We start from the raw sequence: 13,932 nt of genomic DNA on the forward strand, positions 1-13,932 counted from the left end.
AACTTTAAAGGGACGAGATGGGTTGCATCCCGTCAAGAAAACCCCTAGATTGACAGTCGATAGACGTTGAAGGTGTAGTGCTGTGCTGAAATACAGATCTTGAGAAGCCGGATCCGTCTGAACGAGAGAGAGTATCAGACTAGGGTATAGTCCAGTCGTCATGGGTTGGTATAGTGGTGCGGACGGGCCCGACTCCGGAGGATACGAGATGGTATCACTATAAAGCAAGGTAAAGTCTAGAAAAAGAGTAGTAGGGGCCGACCCCGCTTCCTATTTCTTCTTAGAGTGGGGCGGTCAATCTTCCAGTGCTGCTAGGACAGGCTCGGACATGTAGAGACTAAACGCGAACAACCGTGGCGTTCTGCAGAATGGCCATCATACGAGTCACGAAAAAAACACAAGTCGACAGTCAGACGGAGAAATGACGTGGAGGCAAGGAATCTCGCTAAAAAAGAATCCAACCTGGTGGTGCAGGCTGTCGAAACGAGAAGCGTTCCAGCGTTCAATCAGTTCCAATGGCCGCATACATCCCAGTACAAAACTTCATTTCGCTGACAAAAACAACGAAATGAAGGACCCCCAAGTCGAGCACACGAAAGCACGTGCAGTGTGCACAAGTGAAACAAACACGTCTTACCGCGTGGAGCTCCAGACTGGGAATCGACTGTAATGAGAGCGTATTTATGTCCAAATGTCCGTCTAGCCCTCTTACAGTCAGAGTACTCGGGCTAGCAAAACCAGTATGTCGAATAATACAACCTCATTTAAAGATTGTAGATTCACATCAACGTTGGTGGAAGTGTATTAATCATTAAAAACGTAAATAATAAAGCATGTATATAGCCCATACACGCGAATATAAAAGCATAACGAATAATTTAAATTTATGCAAGCAAATATAATTTCCCTGGACACTTGTATAGCCCAATGTATTGAACATTAAAACTATATTTTAGCCTCAGCGGGCGAGGGTATAAGATGACAACCCCCCCCCCCCCACACACACACACACACACACACACACACACACCACCACCACCACCACCAGCCTAAGCTCCTGTTTTGTTTGTACTTGCCTTGGTCATCACCAGTAAGTGTCAAAGGGGTTCGTTTTGTAATTAACTAGTATATAGAAAATCTTATGACTAACCAGAAGCGCATTTTCGGGGTAATTTAGTGTTGTATATTGTGCATGATTAATTTAATTAAAAAATTTTTTCCAAGAAATGAAAGATAATTTTAAAAATATATATTATAATTATAAAATATTAACAAATAAATAAATAAATAATTTTTTTATTTTATTTAATATTATTTATTAATTACTTAATAATAAAAATAATAAAATAAATACATAAAAAAATAATTATTAAAACAATTCGACGAAATGGGTGGGGTGCGATTTTCGGTATGGCATGCATGCGTCAGTAAATTATTTATCATGTCATCGCACACATTTAACACCATAATAACTCGTATGTATTTTATATATATATATATATATATATATAAATAAAAATTTTTAAAAATAATAATAGATTAATATTTGGCAGTGTTAACTGCGCCCCACTTCAACCCCATGTGATCACATCTGGAATATCCCAGAGCTAACAATAGTAAAAGCCAAACGTTGACATCTACTCTAGATCTAAGGTCAGTCTATCTTTTTTCAAAATGGTACACCACGTTTTCTACAAGCGTACATAATTGAAATACTTTTCTATATTTTAGGATGCATTCAGTAAAGTTTCACTTAATAACCATCAAAATTATTCACACTTGCGTGTGTTTAATTTATTCGCTATGCTTTTGTATTGGCGTGAAATCATTCACAGATTTCCACCGATATTGATATGAATATACAATCTTTAAATGAGGTTGAATTATCCAAGAGACCGGTTTTGCTTTTGCAAAACGTTCCCAAAAAGTCGTAAAACCTGAAATTGCACCCAGCTGCAATGCCGTCACATGTTATTGTTGTGTGAATTTCACTCCCTTAATGGCGGCCGTACAGTTACGCCATCTATCGACGTCATAAACTACTGAGCGACAATCGGAAAAACCCGTCTATATCAAGTAAATTTAAATATTTATTCTGAAAGAGCCATCACTTCTAAAATATTTCAGTTTTGCAAATCACATTTATTTTTAAAAAGGAGAAAGCTTGTAAATAGAAAATATTTAGAAGCAAACATTCAAAAAGGAATACAAGTAGAAGTAGTATTAATAAAATCACCGCTTCAACAAAATATTACGTGAAAAAAGTTATTTAACTTTTATTAATAATAATACGATAAATAAAATCACCAATTGAACAAAATAATAATGTGATAAAAACTACTCTGACTCGTGAAATCCTTGTTTTCTTTGACCCAACCCTGATTTTGTCTGCCAGAGGGTAAAATGGTTATGGTGCCATACCCAAATATTTTTGCAGAATTTATTTTTTAAGTTAACTTTTTGATAAAATTAATTACTCTTATCATTACTATATGATTTTCTTAATCCTAATCCTAAACTTAACTAATTTTCTTTCTGAGGGAGGACCCCCCATATCTCTGTTGACTGTGGTTGCATTCAATTCCATAGAGCCATACCCAAATATTTCTATCTGGCAGAAACACTGGTGGTAGTGCTCCATGTTGTTTCATGATGATGCATCAGAATCAGACGACTTGTCCATACAAAACCTTTTTTTCTAGGCAAGTATTCGTTCCTGTTGAGTCATCAGAAAAGCTGATGTCATGTTGTGTGCAGTGTTCTTTCCATGTTCTTTGTGCCATGGGAGTCCTTTTGCAGATAGTTCCTGGTTCTGCTGCCTCAGGGTTTACTTCATTAGTTTCAAGAATACCTGGTTTATCAGCTAGTGCAACAGACAAACTAGAATAGTTAAGCAAACTGAAACTGGTATCCTTTAATGAAGAAACTATGTTCAGCAGCTTATTGGTTTGGGATACACCGGGTTCAAGTAAAGCTCATTCAAAGGATATAGGATTTACATTTCCAATGAGGGTGTGTACTGTTGAGTATGCAGGATTCTTTCCAGGTTATATTGAGTGAACAGTAAACCCTACAGCTTCTGCTGTGTGTTGGGTGTACTCTCCAGGTTCTATTGTGTGTTCAGTGCACATTCCTGGTTTTATTGTGTATTTGGTTATCTCTCCGGGTTCTATTGTGTGTCCAGTGTTCTCTCCAGGTTATAATGTGTGTTCAGTGATCTCTCCAGATTCTGTTGTGTGTCCGGTGATTTTTCCAGGTTGTTGTGTGTTGGGTGTACTCTCCGGGTTCTGTTGTGTTCGTGCACATTCCTGGTTTTATTGTGTATTTGGTGATCTCTCCGGGTTCTGTTGTGTGTTCATTGTGTTCCACCTGGGTAAAGAAGTTGGTGATGAGGCTCTCGAGGTCAGCATCATTCTCCAGTGCCGCGTGAGCAGCTGCGCAGGATTCTTGGGAGAGACTCGTATCTCTCAGAATCTCAAGGTTCTCCCGTCTCATCAGCCAGGTCGGGCCTTCCCTGCACCAGCCGACTCATGAGTGCCTCATACACGAGCCTCAAGCAACGCAGCCCTCTCTTATAATGCTTGCCTTTCAGCACACGATCAACGGAGCCCTTGGCAATAACTCCTCCCGCCACGAGTACATCTCCAAGCTCACTCCCCTTTAGTCCGAGAGCTAGGTGGATTTTATTTTACCTAGAAGCTACAACAGCCATATTGCATAGGCGTGATACGGGTAGCCTCCTGACTCCAGAAACCCAATTCTTAAATCTGGCTAGTAGTGGGTGTGGTTGGGGGGCCCACTAAAAACTCCCCCCAAATCGATTTTATTTGACATGAAAGCTACAAGAGCGACACATATCCCATGCGGTAGGGGTGTCTGCACTGATTACAAATATGCAACTTAAGAAGAAGATTTCTGGTGGGGAGGTCACTTAAGAACAACACTAATTAGTGCTAATTACACTTTTATTTGACATGAAAGCTACAACAGGGAAATCACATGATACACAAATGATACAAACATGAAACTTGTATCAGATGAGTATGAAGTGAGATACATTATAAAAAGCAAAACAGTTTTCCATTCTTACCATTTCATTTGACCTCAGTCAATAAAAACTGTTTAAAAATGTATCCATTTGACCTCCCAGAATAATTACTCTTTTATTTGACATGAAAGCTACAACAGGGAAATCACATGCAAAATGTAGAGGATGGTCCCCTGATCAAGAAACAACAACTTAAGAAGAAGAGAATATGTGGTGGTACGGTCACTTAAGAAGAGGTCAAAGGTCAAGGAACTGGGAATTTCGCACTTAATTAATGCTTAATTAAAAAATGCCACCTAATACACAAATGATACAAACATGAAACTTGTATAAGATGAGCATGAAGTGAGATACATTATAAAAAAGCAAAACTCTTGGTACAGGGCGTAGATGGATGTAAGAAGTTTAGGCCTTTTGTCAGTCATCACTGATTTGTCAATATAAGCATATAAACCTAACAAAGCAGTGCTGCTTGCAACAGCAGTAGGCTTATGGAGAGACTGTACATTGGATAGATAAGTACTTCTACAGCTGTGCTGGTACCTAACCTCTTTACAACAAAAGTCTACACCAGAGATCATCGAAAGTAGATTGTTGTCCATTTTGGCAGCTGCAGCAGTTTTTATTGTTATCTCAGCTTCGAGAGTTTCACATTCACCAAGATGTTGTTCTGAGCCACCTTTTTTTCCCCTTGTATTCTTGCAAAACAGGCAGATGCGTGGGAAAATACCAGAGTTGGATGTAGCTGGGGAAAATCGCATGAAGAACGTAGTGTCTTCTCACTTGATGCATTTGTCTGGGTTTGTGTGTTGTATCATCATGTGGCACGGCAGTAAAGTTTTTGTTGCAGGTAACATGATAGCCATGGTTACGGCCAAGTTTATCTGGCAGCGACTGAATTACCAAATAGTACTTGGATGAGACAAAATTTCGCTTTTCCTTCCTCTTTGCTTCCGCATTAATGATGGTTGACCAATGATCTTCACTGATGGATGCGATGTTGCCAGTAGTCTTCGTATCTGCTTTTCTTACGTGGATTGTGCACTCCCTGCCATGGTCTGGAGCTAGCCTGCTATCATGCTCCATAATCATAGCATCTTGGACATCATCTATAAATCAAAGCATATATTAAAGTTGCATATTCCAATACATCATTGGAGAGATCAATGTCATTTGATCCTTGAAGAGCTAAATGTCATTTGATGTTGATTGCATAATAATTCCATTTTATAATTACTAGGCGTCTGGATTTCAAGTGATTTTCACTAATTCAACTTTTGACAACCGCAATTTTAATATAGTAATTGATAAATCTTCTAAATAATTTGATGTTCTCCCTTATGTTAATTAGTTCAAAATTCATACTCTAACTGCTTTACAACAAATCTTCCATTTAAGTATACATGTATAGATCGTTCAATTCTTAATTAATTATCGTTTGATATTTTTAAAGAAAAAAAACCCTGTTTCCGTTATCAGTTGATGTTCAGTTATTTTTATGCGCATTTGATTCAGAAAATTAAAATTTATAAAACCTCGTGTAAATCATTATAATGAATCGGAGATTTGACTGAAAAAAACTAATGTAACTTTCTACGGAAATTCCCTTATTTGTGTATTGATACAGTTGTAATAGTCCAGCGGATATGTGACAAAATTGTGCCTTTTATCATCAAAGGCACAATTCTTCTATAATTTTCACCGATCCGCTGCACTATAAATCATTGTGGAATAGAGTTTGATTGGGTTTTTTAATATAGTTTTGTATAATGACAATATTAATGTATTTGGAATTATAAGAATTGAACGTTATATTTTATCCATACAGTGTGTAAAACGGTTTTGGTATTTATCATCGCATGAACGTCAAAAATATAACGTTCAATTCTTAAGTGAAACAGCTTCTTAGAAAGTAGTATCTTCAGAAAAAGTTGAAGATGAATTCTATTGCAAATATTTATAACATTAAAATTAATGCAATTGTTTACTGCATAAAACTGACTTAAGACATATAATAAATGCATACAAACTATATTTAAGACATGAACTATGTAAATAAGAACAATAACACTGATAGTTTACTCACAGTATGATTCAGAAGGCCTTTAGGTCAGCCATGTTTACACGCTGAATGATAATATTCACTAGACAACTAGTTTTAAATATAAAAGTGAATAAAACAACAGTGAATGAAATTTTGATAGCAAGTATTCTTTTGCGTAAGTAAATGTTCATTTAACTCACAATTTGAAATTTGACTGTTACGATCTATTACGTTGGCCTCGTCTTAAGCGATCTTATTAAGCAGTATTTAAGTGCGAAGTTCCATGACCTTTGACCTCTTCTTAAGTGACCTTACCACTACATATTCTCTTCTTAAGTTGTTGTTTCTTGATCAGGGGACCATCCTCGACATTGTGCATGTTATTTCCCTGTTTTAGCTTTCATGTCAAATAAAAGTGTAATTAGCACTAATTAGTGTTGTTCTTAAGTGACCTCCCCACCAGAAATCTTCTTAAGTTGCATATTTGTAATCAGTGCAGACACCCCTACCGCATGGATATGTGTCGCTCCTGTAGCTTTCATGTGAAATAAAACCGATTTGGGGGGAGTTTTTAGTGGGCCCCCCAACCACACCCACCACTAGCCACACTTAAAAATTGGGTTTCTGGAGTCAGGAGGCTACCCATATCACGCCTGTGTAATATGGCTGTTGTAGCTTCTAGGTAAAATAAAATCCACCTAGCTCTCAGACTACTTGTATATAGTGCTCATCATCACACACTGTGTATGGAAGGGACCAAGAAATTGCACAATGTCATGGTATTTGTTTGGGTTCTCTGCCTTGAGCAGGGTGATGAGGATGTATACGGATGATCTACCACTAAGAAGGCGAAGGGCATGCGTTTAGTGGTGATGATGGTAGATAGCTTGTCCATAATGTCATTCACAACTGACTTGTTTGGCGATTAATTGTAAGACATATGAAAATAAGCCTTGCTCTTCCACAGCTCCATATTCAATCCAGTGTGAAACCCGTTGTAGGAAGGGATAGTCTGCTCGGCTGCATCAGGGCGGTCACCATTCATGTCCACGAGAGCAAGGGCATAAATAATGCTCCGCTTGCGCTGAGGCTCTGTATTTGACGAGAACGTAGTGGGCATAGGGCGGATGGGAGGCTCACCACACTGTATGGTCCTATATGGCATAACTGCCTGAATCTCAGACGCCTTCTCAGTCAGTGGCTGCGGCACAGTCTTGGCGTCTTTGATGCGCGCAGGCTCATCCTGGATGTTTGCCTCGTACTCGCATACAAGACGTTCTAGACGCTGCAGAAATATCCAGTTACAGCGTTGTGCGGTACCCTCTCCTGTCAAGGTGTCTTTGAGAAAGGCGTCATTGTCAATGATACTGATGCTTGGTTCTCCCTCAGCAATCTCGTCAGGATACACCCAGCACTGCTTGAGGTCATGCATTGTCTCGACGCCATGCAGTAGAAGCACATTCGAGTAGCTGATGTTCATGCCCAGCTTGTAGTAAGAGTCGACAAGCTCCTTGCTACGAGTCATGCCATGAAGGGTGACGGTGGCATTGATGGCGGTAGTGGTGGGTCGCTTTGTGAGGGAGAGAGGCACCAGAGAGTGTTTGGAGACAGATCTACCCCCTTCTTCCCCCGCAAAGCAGATAGCAGATGCACCATGAGAGGCGAGAGCTCTTCCTCCCCCTCTAACTCCTCGACCCTCGGAGGCCAAGGGATGAATTTGATTTACTTGATGTCATCCCTGAGCCGCTCAGCCACATTGCGCACCAGTTGCTCACTGCTGACACCGATGGAGCAGATCGCTGCTTCGACATATGAACCACCCCCAGACGTGTCATAGACTAGGTCGCTCTGATTACTCTGAGGGCGGTAGTGATGACTTGACCCCGGACGTTAGGAAGCCATACTGAGAAAGGATAGAGCTGCAGTCTCGGAGGAGGCTCTTGTTGAATCCACAACTTAAAAGATCAAAACAACACATTTTTATTTCATTCAAGTTTACCTATTTATTAATTGCATTAATACACTGGTAAGTGATTCAGGTGTACACGTTTCCTAAAATTTAATATTACTACCTTCGGGGGTGTTGGGGGTATTCCACCGGAAATAGGTTAGGTGCCATAGGGCGTAGGCTGTTTTAGCCGTAGGGCGAGTTATGTTTGTCCGGGGGCCTGCCTCCCTTCTTCCCTCGGTCCCCCCCTCCCCCCCCCCCCAACTTGGTTTTATATTCTTTTTGAAATGCGCAAATAAATTTGTAAAATCCCTCTTTTATTTTTAGTATAATTATCAAAATTGTCCCGGTAAATTATCTGCCCCGGGTTGGGCGCCTGGCCTCGCAGATGTCGAACTCTGGTTTCAATGATGATGATGATAATAACTAGTTTAACGTGCCCATATACCACTAGGGTTTCGAACACGCCCATCCCGAGTCCGACCTCCGATAAGATCGGTGGCCTGACTCGGGATAGAGGGGGGAGGGGGTGAAAATGGGCAGAATTTTGAAAATAGCAATTAGTAAAAACGTTAATAGAATAAATAAAAAAAGAAAAAGGTTACAAGCCAAAAATAAAAAAGAATTGACTGCTCGGCCGAATATTTATATAATTTGGAGCATTTTAGAAGGACAGTCCAAAATTAAATAAGAGAAAGAAGAGAGGATCGGACTATTTAATAATATACTCTTCAAAAAAAGAAACGCAAAAGGGTACAAATGGGTTATAACTCCGATTTTATGTTTCCTACCGGTTCATGCTTTGTGAATATAAGGTCATTGCATGTCCCAAACACATTCCCACGGTTACATTCGATAAAACGCAGCTACTTTACAATAAAGTTCCAAAATGTGAATATTCGCAAAAACGCAGCCACGTGCAAACCATGTCACCACTGCACGTGCGTTGTCTGCACGTGCAACATGAACACCGACAGTATAAAAGTGCAGGGTGTTCGCTTGCCTGGCCTCTGTATCTGGCCGACAGTTGACAATCCAGGACATGCCACGTCTCAGTGAACCGCAGAGAAACAATGCCATCGGCCGACTAGACGCAGGCGAATCCAGAACGGCCGTTGCCAGGGCATTCCATGTGTCCCCAAGCACCATCTCCAGACTGTGGGACCGTTACCAGCAACATGGATCAACACGTGACCTCCCTAGATCCGGTCGACCACGGGTCACTACCTCCGGGCAGGACCGCTACATCCGGGTACGCCACCTTCGGGAACGATTGACTACTGCCACCTCCACAGCCGCAGCAATACCAGGTTTGCGCAGGATATCCGACCAGACCGTACGGAACCGCCTACGTGAGGTAGGAATTCGTGCCAGACGTCCAGTTCGAGGTGTCATCTTAACACCACAACACCGTCGACTCCGACTGCAGTGGTGCCAGATTCATCGACAATGGCCTCAACTGCGATGGAGACAGGTGTGGTTCAGTGACAAGTCCCGATTTCTGCTCCGACGTCATGATGGAAGATGTCGCGTGTATAGGCGTCGTGGTGAACGTTATGCGGCAAACTGCGTGCAGGAAGTGGACAGATTCGGCGGGGGTAGTGTCATGGTGTGGGCAGCCATCTCACACACTGGCAGAACTGACCTGGTCCACGTGCAGGGCAACCTGAATGCACAGGGCTACATTGACCAGATCCTCCGGTCACACATCGTTCCAGTTATGGCCAACGCCAACGCAGTGTTCCAACATGACAACGCCAGGCCTCACACAGCACGTGTCACAACGGCTTTCCTACAGAACAACAACATTAATGTCCTTCCTTGGCCATCGACATCACCTGATTTGAACCCAATTGAGCATCTATGGGACGAGTTGGACCGACGCCTCCGACAGCGACAACCACAGCCCCAGACCCTGCCCGAGCTGGCAGCAGCCTTGCAGGCCGAGTGGGCCACCATCCCCCGGGACGTCATCCGTACTCTGGTTGCTTCAATGGGCAGGCGGTGCCAGGCAGTTGTCAACACACGCGGAGGCCACACCCGGTATTGACTCCAGATGACCTTGACCTTGGTGGTGTGTCCTATCACTTACTCAAAATGGACTAGAGTGAATTGTGAACAATCCTGCAACATTTCGTAATTATCGGACTCACCATTCAATAATTAAATCAATTCTCCAAATGTTACGACAATGTGGTTTTGCGTTTCTTCTTTTGAAGAGTATATTACAAAAAAGAAGTAATTTCGACATAAATTTTTTAACGCAGATCTAAAAGTTTAAAGTCCGATCGATATGTCCACGCGAGTGGCCTCGTTAAGGCCGTTTGGGTGCACAGCTTAAAGGGGCGAGATGGGTTGCATCCCGTCAAGAAAACCCCTAGATTGACAGTCGATAGACGTTGAACGTGTAGTGCTGTGCTGAAATACAGATCTTGAGAAGCCGGATCCGTCTGAACGAGTAGAGTATCAGACTAGGGTATAGTCCAGTCGTCATGGGTTGGTATAGTGGTGCGGACGGGCCCGACTCCGGAGGATACGAGATGGTATCATTATAAAGCAATGTAAAGTCTAGAAAAAGAGTAGTAGGGGCCGACCCCGCTTCCTATTTCTTCTTAGAGTGGGGCAGTCAATCTTCCAGTGCTGGTAGGACAGGCTCGGACATGTAGAGACTAAACGCGAACAACCGTGGCGTTCTGCAGAATGGTCGTCATACGAGTCACGAAAAAACAAGTCAACATAGTCAGACGGAGAAATGACGTGGAGGCGAGGAATCTCGCTGAAAAAGAATCCAACCTGGTGGTGCAGACTGTCGAAACGAGAAGCGTTCCAGCGTTCAATCAGTTCCAATGGCCGCATACATCCCAGTAGAAAACTTCATTTCGCTGACAAAAACAACGAAATGAAGGACCCCCAAGTCGAGCACACGAAAGCACGTGCAGTGTGCACAAGCGAAACAAACACGTCTTACCGCGTGGAGCTCCAGACTGGGAATCTCTGGTTTCAAGGATGGAACTTTCACAACATTTAAATCCCTAATTAGCACTAATTAGTGGATTTGGGCTCAGTGAGATGTCCTCTACCAGATAGCAAAGGAATTTCGGATGGAACTTTCACAACATTTAAATCCCTAATTAGCATTTGACCTCTTCTTAAGTGCACTTTCCCGCATTATTTTTTTCTTAAATTGGTAATTCTGAATCGGGTGAGCATACTCTACATTTTACATTTGGTTCCAAGGATGGAACTTTCACAACAATTAAATCCCTAATTAGCACTAATTAAGAGTCTTTCTTAAGTAGCCTTTCCCACAAAATATTTTTTCTTAAGTTGTGGATTTGGGCTCAGTGAGATGTCCTCTAATAAGTAACAAAGGAATTTTGGATGGAACTTTCACAACAATTAAATCCCATTTTGGGGGTAATTTCAATAGCGCCCCCTATTTACTCCCGCACTATATTTACTTAAGAATTGGGTTTCTGTAGTCAGTTGGGGTCCCTCTACACCTCAACCACCTCAAACCTTTTGGAACTCTCGCAACAATTAAATCTCACTTGGCTCCCGGTCTATGGCTATCTGGGCTGTCTGTACAGGGCCCCGTTCCACGTAGGAATTGTAGCTAAGGTTAATTGTAGTGACTTAGGTGAGTTTTACAACTGGCACCGTAAACTTTACAGCCGTTCCACAAAGCAACCTTACGGTAGTCGTAAGTGCCCCTTTAATGATTAATATATTCTTTGCAAAGAAGTACATATTAGTTAAATCATAAATTGGTTATCGACTTTTCAGAACATCTTGGGTGTATTCAATGGTATCGGACATCCATGAAGTAACTTTGTCAGTTTATTTGCTTAGCGATAATTGCCGAATGCATAAGACATGAGAGTTCCCGTATTTTCATGTAAACGTCGTATGGCCTAGAATGTTTTTCATCGAACGCCAAGTTTTATAAAAGGTATTTGGTATATATACTAGATCCATTTTCATACAAAAAGTTAGTATCCTTCTTAGAAAATGACCAAATCATCATTTAACTGTCATATGACAGCTACTTTAGTGGCTTACAACTGCTTCGTACCTATTGTAAATTTCCACCGTAATTTATGACGATAGTAAGCCACGCTGCGTCGTGGAACGGGCTCGCGATCGTAGAACAAAATTAAGGAGGCGATAGTAGGCATTTACGGCGATAGTAGTGCTAACATAGCTTCGTCACGAAGTTCGTGGAACGGGGCCCAGGAAAATGGGTTAATTGTTAATGGTTATTGAGAAAGACGGGGGTATAGTGGTCTTACACCCACTCATTGAGTCGTCGTTGCTATGGGTGAAAGACGGTACTGGGCTGCGAACCCAGTACCTATCAACCTTATGTCCGATGGCTTAACCACAACATCGCTGAGGCCGGAAAATAATAAAATAGAGATTGCAGCTTTAATGCAATCTTGGTAACTCTTTCTTTTTGGAGGTGAGAACTTCGCCTTCAAATAAATCAACCAATCATTTTTATCCTATTTTACGGAAGTTCCCTTATTTATGGAGGGCTTTTCAAATAGAAATTTTGGAGCGTGTTTTTGATAATTTGTTCAAGCTCTAAATCCTTTTAATTTAACAGATTGTTAGTTTTGAATTGAACTTATCATATACCAGATACTGCTACAAAAAAGAGGAATTTCCTTCGGTAATTTACTAAGTTAAAACTGCGTGTTAACTCTGTTGGTGCCATTCGAAGTGCAGTGTCACAGTGTGAGACGGAGAAGGGATGAATTCCGCGAGTTTTTGTGAAAACATCCTTTTGCCTGTTTATATAATAAATGTCAGATATATTACTAAGATTTTTCTTCTGATCATTTTTGGATCAGTCATTTCAGTAGCTGCATGATCGAACTAGGCTCGATTCCCGTCAGTGGCGCCCATTGGCCAATGATTGGGCTGTTTCTCATTCCAGCCAGTGCTCCACAACTGGCCTCGTGCTTATAAACCTTAAAGTCCAGACTTTAATAAAGTTAAAGTCTAGACTTTTAAGTTTTATAAGCACGGGCCCAAGTGTAACAGGCCATGATATGTACTATCCTGTTTGTGGGATGGTGCAGATAAAAATCACTTGCTGCTAATCAAAAAGAGTAGCCCATGAAGTGGCGACAGCAGGTTTTTTCTCTCAATATCTGTGTGGTCCGTAACCATATTTTTGATGCCATATTTATAACCGTAAATAAAATGTGTTGAGTATGTCATTAAATAAAATATTACCTTCCTTCATTTCAATTTAAGCATTGTTAGTGTCAAAAATTAGGGAAGAAAGAACCTTAATCAGTTAATGATCAATGAAATCAACCCCATAACTAACAATTTTCCAAACAACAAGATACATTGTATCGTCCGTTGCCCTGTTTCGGTGAGGTTCCTGTTTCTGTAGTTGCGTCATTTGTGTGCAACAGTACATACATTTGAATATTTTTTACTAATTTGACTTTTGCATGGGGAAAGTAAATAAATGTCTGTCATATTCAAAGAAATGTTCGTAAAAATAAAGTTAAAACGAGCAAAGAAAGTAAGATTGGACCCACTCATAAATTATATATGACTATAATTTGAAAGAAAACTTAATTTTAAAAACTATTTTTGTCTGTTCTCAGCTGTACTGGTATCTGGTTGTTGAAGTCACATGATTGTCACAGCTTTTGCTGGTAAAACTCTTTATAAAATGATCTGGACCGGGGGAGGGGGGGTTCGAATATGAACCAAGTGGACCCTTTTTTCTATTTTGTTTTTGCACCACCAGAAACTCCATATGTAAAACCTGTATGTTTTAGTTCTGAAAGCAGACCATTTGCTTTAGTGTGTGGGGGGGGGGGGGGGGGGGGGGGGGTCTGGATACTTGCCAGAAAAGAAAAATAT

At 41.1% G+C, this 13,932-nt stretch overlaps 1 protein-coding gene across 4 annotated transcripts in view; it reads left to right on the forward strand.

Annotated features, from left to right (window-relative positions):
• Positions 1–13,932, forward strand: part of LOC121383163 (kinesin-like protein KIF14) — a 95,138-nt gene that overhangs the window by 3,846 nt on the left and 77,360 nt on the right. For 2 of the 4 annotated variants that reach the window (XM_041512990.1, XM_041512992.1), the window contains exon 1: positions 12,558–12,715. The exons of 1 other annotated variant lie outside the window; for it this stretch is intronic. The gene's annotated coding sequence lies outside the window, so the exon portion shown is untranslated. Of the gene's footprint in view, positions 1–12,552; positions 12,716–13,932 lie in introns of those variants that run through there. One more of the 4 variants, XM_041512993.1, reaches the window with a different exon arrangement.

The sequence above is a fragment of the Gigantopelta aegis genome, chromosome 10 (genome assembly GCF_016097555.1).
Source record: "Gigantopelta aegis isolate Gae_Host chromosome 10, Gae_host_genome, whole genome shotgun sequence".
NCBI lineage: Eukaryota > Metazoa > Mollusca > Gastropoda > Neomphalida > Peltospiridae > Gigantopelta > Gigantopelta aegis.